Source organism: Lipotes vexillifer, unplaced genomic scaffold (assembly GCF_000442215.2).
Source record: "Lipotes vexillifer unplaced genomic scaffold, Lipotes_vexillifer_v1.1 scaffold629, whole genome shotgun sequence".
Classification (NCBI taxonomy): domain Eukaryota; kingdom Metazoa; phylum Chordata; class Mammalia; order Artiodactyla; family Lipotidae; genus Lipotes; species Lipotes vexillifer.
The window spans coordinates 438,640-443,739 of NW_006774188.1; positions in this window are offsets into that span (position 1 = coordinate 438,640).

Here is a 5,100-nt window from a genome sequence, read left to right on the forward strand (position 1 = left end):
CTGACTGCTGAGTCGGAAATGAGAGCAGCTGCGGATGGGGATGGCTCTCCCCATGATTCCCAAGTTTCATAATCAACTCTAGCCCTCCCCAAATTTACAACCTTCACAGTTAAACTCACACTTACCACTGTGAGGTAGTGGAGTTCCAATGTACGTTCATATTTTCACTTTGATTTCTTTTGGCATTGGCCTCCCCCTCCCCCTTAATTTACTGCTAGTCTCATGAACCTGCACTCATTTCCCAGGCTACCTTACTGCACACACGTTAATGTCGTAATGCTTTATGGATGAATTCATATTATCACAGAATGGTGAGTTCCTCATTTTCAGGCTCGAGGCGTTCATGAATACTGCATAGTTCTTATCCACTGAGTTTTCTTTTTAATGACTGAAGAAAAGAGAGAGGACATGACTTTTAAATATCCCTAAAGTAGGAACATACATTATTTTGAGAGCTCTGTGAAAGTACGCACCCCTTTCCCACATGGACATGTGGGTAGCAAACCTTCTGATAAACCTGCAGTCAACTTGACCATTTCCCTGGGGCCTGATGCCTCTTCCCCCTCCACTGGTACCACTTTCCACTCCTCAGAGGCATTTAATAAACGTTCAAGGACGTCCTTAATAACCTATTGCACCTGTTTCCCTATCACTGTTCATCCATTCCTGAGCACAGCTCACAGCTGTGCAAAGTCCCTAAAATGTTGGCCTGTCTCTAGCTCTATACTCACCCCAGCACGAGAAGTGATTTTCATCAACACTCTAGGCCTTCCTGTCCCAGTACTTTTCAGAGCTTCCTGTTACTTTCTGAAGGCTTCTGTGCTTCGCCCTTCACCTTTTCTCATAGCTGAGAACTTTACGGGGCCCCGAGTCAGGTGTACATTTCCTGTGCTACTTGCTTCCCCCATACCACGGACATTCCCTTTTCCGGGGATACCTAGCAACCTCTCCTTTCCTTTGGGTAACGGTAACAGCACTTTGATTTCTCTGTCTTACCTCTCAGTTGTGATGTGGGGTGCTGATAGAGCTTACATCCAGGTATCCTGCTGGCCCTTCCCTGGCCAAGATGTGGGTGCATGAGTGAACTTAGGCAAATTTGATTCTTACACTTGAGCAGAAGTGATAAAAAGATTGGAGCCCCTTTGTTCCGGCAGCAAGGCCCTGAGGAGACACTGTTACTTTCCATTCCCTGGACTCCCAAAGCTGTCCTGGTCCTAGCCTTTTCAAGTCTGTTCTGCCTTCATTCCCTCCATATCTGTGAGCCACCTGATCATAGCCTGCCAATAAATTCCTTTTAGACTTAAGATAGCTAAAGTCAGTTTCTGTTGCTTGCAACCAAAGAATCCTAAATGGTGCAGGTTCATACTCCTTAGCCTCTTTATGCCTCTTTCCTTCCTATTTCAAGAAATGGCTTTTACAAAGAGATTCCTTCCCCCCTACCACCCATTTTCAAACTCCAGCAGATTACCTTGACCTCCTCTCTTACTGCCAAGACCATGCGCATATCTTCTGGAAGACAAGAACTTTTCTGCCCTTCCACTAAGCACACCATCTATAAAGCAGAAGCACTTGTCCACCATAAGTAATTTTCATGATGACTTTCATGGGAAAGTTTCTTTCCCTTCTGTTTCAGAGGGAACAGAAAGATTTCTGTATGCCTCTTATGGAGGACTGGTTCCCTGGGGGTTCCCCAAGTTCTTTCTCACCCAACTTATTTTCCTGCTAAGCTGGTCCAAATAATTCCAAGCTCAAGATTGCCTTTGACTTCAATGCTTCCTCGACCCCTACCTCACTCCTCTCTTTCTTATCACAGCATCTGGGACAGACTATACATAGTTCTCTCTCGGCCTCCAACTTCCATGCTCCAGCTCCCTCCTTCCTGGTCCTTCCTGCTCTGGCTGCTAGCCCAGTCCCTCCACTGAAATCACCCTCTGGAGCAACATCTCTCCTGACCTGTAGTCAGAGGGCAACCCCCAAAGAACCAGTCCTTTCTAACGAGCATAGAGAAGTGTTTTTCTGGTTCCCCTTGAAAGTCATTGAGAGAACTACTTATGGTGGACAAGAGCTACCGCTTTTATGGATGGTTTGCTTTGTAGAAGGGCAGAAAAGTTCTTGTCTTTCAGAAAATATGGTTAAGAACCTAACATATTCAAGGCACTTTAGGAACACAAAGACACTTGAAAGACCGTCTTTTTCCCTGCCTAGTGGTAGAAGAGAAATGTGAAGAGAAAGACCGTTAGTTGCCTGTGGTGGCAGGGAATTCAAACTACGTATGTTTTCCTGGCACTATGCTATGGTCCTAACACGCATCATCTCATTTATGCTTGCAACAGCCATGGGGTTGAGTTTTATCGCCATTTCCATTTTGCAGATGAGGAAATAGGCTCAGAAAGCTTAAATAAACTGCCTTAAGACATCTGGCTAGGATGTGGAGTCTGAACTCAGATCCAAGTTGCTCTGATAAGACAAGAAGTCAAAGGGCTGGCATCCTTTGGCGTGTGTTAGTGCAGTGGGGCTTGGTTTGCCCCATGGCCCTCCACCTTGAATCTATACTTGAATCACTGGAACCACTATCATGGTGCCTACCTTCACCCAGGGACACCCCGCCCCAACCCATTCCCAGAACACCACATGCTTGTCTCAGCATTCTTTGGGTGAAAAGCCAGGGGACTCACTTGCTGCTACAGATGCTATTTGTAGGTCTGCTTCTGCAACAGACAGCTCTGTCCTGTACACACCTGATCTTATTTGAAATCTTCTAGGTGCAGATGGAAAGGACCTTGGATGGGGTGCCAGAAGACCTAAGTTTGAACTGCATTCTGCCTTTACTAGCAATATAACCTTGACCAAACCATATAATCTCTCTGAGCCTTGATTTCCTCATTTATAGAATGGGGATTAAAAATAGCTGCCTTACCCAAAGAGAGAAGATATGTCCATTGTAAGGCATTATATAAATTTTTATTAGGAAGAAATGATTCCTAATTTGGGAATGAGGAAGACCCAGATGATGGAGTTAAGTCCATAGGAGAGCTGGATACAGGAGAGAGTGACTGACGCCAACTCTTGTGCCTTAGTTCCCAACTCTTCCTTCTTCAGATTCTGTAACTGGCACCTTGGCTTCTATATACTATGGCTTCTATACTAAAATTATATAGGAAAACATTTTCTTTGACCTCAAAGTTTATTTTTTGCCTCTGATTTCAAAAGAAATTCAAACATTTTTGCTGGCCCCCAAAATATTGTGGGTGCTAGGCACTGCAAAGTACCTAATGGATAAGTCATCCCAAATTCAGATCTTCTGTCTTAACAGCCCGCTGTGCTTTCCTCTGAGCAATGCTGCCTCCCCCAGCCAGAAGGGAGTAGGATCAGCGGCCAGCCACAGATTGAGAACCAGAGCAGAACTGGTCCTCCGAGGCAAGGGGGCGCCAGGGAGGTCCCTCTGCAGCAGGTGGGCTTTGCTGCCAGACTTACTGGAGCCTCTTCTTGCCAAGGTGTTTCTGGGAGGGGGCTGTCTCCTGCCTCTCTGACAGTGTTCTAGGACAGCCCACATGCTTCACTGTAGGTCTGATCGCTTCTCCCCATCCCTGCTTTACCCCCAACAGAAAACACTTTCCTGTTATTGAAGGCCTACTGTACTGAGGACTCTACATACATTGTTATTGGGTCATCACAATATACTTATGAAGTAGGCGATATTATCTCCAACTTAGAGGAGGAAACTAACTCAGAGAAGTCAAGAGCTCTTGCCACTGGCACCACATGGCTGTGCACTTCCTCTGCGGGTTTGAGAAACCCAAGACTTAAGATCAGATTAGGTTCGGACTGGAGGACAGCAGCTCGGCTTCTCATCCAGAGTGGGGCAAGGCCAGCCAGCCGGATGGACCTCAGGTTCCTTTTCTTAGAAGACTCTGTCCTGCCTTGCACCTCTGAGAGCTCTCTGTCACTGTGGCATGTGACAAAAAGGGGGTGAAGGCTAGGAAGGAAGCAGCCATCAGACCTCACAGATCAGACCTTGGCATACATATGGTCTGTGTGAGAATTAGAAAAGAGCACCCCCCTGGACGGATTATTTACAAAAAGATACCTTCAGGGGGCATTAGAAATTGTAAAAATGTCCTTCCCTCTTGGCTGCAGAGCCCAGGGCCAAACCCAGGCTTGGTGTAGGGATTGGGGTTGCATTGCCTTCCTACTCCCTGTGCAGCCTTTCTGCAGGACCCAGGACCCGCCTGAGGGGCCTGTCTCAAGGCAGGGCCCTCTGTCACTGATTTCCCACAGTTCCACATACCAAAATCTCCAGGCTTTCTAGATGACATCCATTATTTTCCACCTCCCAATAGAAGAATCGAGATTGACTTCAGAAGGAAAATCTTATGTTTAATCTTTGTGGTATAAACCAAACTGTGGGCCTTGGACGTTCAGGCTCTGTCTTAGGTAGATTCCTTAACTTCCACAGGGCTCAGTTCTTCCATCTTGAAATGGGGATAATAAAACTCATCTTGTAGGCCCGTTTCAATGAATGGACGTCCACGGAACATTATGCTGGCATATAGTGGGTCTGCAATACCATGTTCACCGTGGCCCTCAGGTAGCTGGGACCTACAGGATACCCGCAGTGGACGTTGTACACGCAGTCCACACAACTCCTACAAGCTGGGAGCTGAGGGGTCCCGGCTGGTCCTCTCCTCGGGGCTCCTGCAGACACCTCAAACGCAGGCGCGGTGGCAGGGGCTGGGAGGGCCGAGGAGCTCTGTACTGCAGCCACCTGCGCCGCGGCCCGGACCGAGGGCGCGCTTCCAGGCGCCCGGGGCGCGGCCGACTCACGGCGGCGCGAGGCGGTGCGGTCGGCCGGGCAGTGGACCCGGCGGGGGAGCGGGCGAGCGGGCGAGCAAGGGGTTAAGCGGGGCCGGAGGCAGAGCGCTTGTCAGACGCGAGCATGTGCAGTTTGCACCGCATCCGTACTATGGGTGAGTGCCGCCGCCGCCGCCGGCTCCGTTCCGCCCGGGCAGCAGCGGCGGCCACAGCCCCCCGACTCCCGCACCGCAGCGGCGGCGGCCGACACACAATGCGGGAATAGGCGCCGCGCGGGAGGACCGGCGG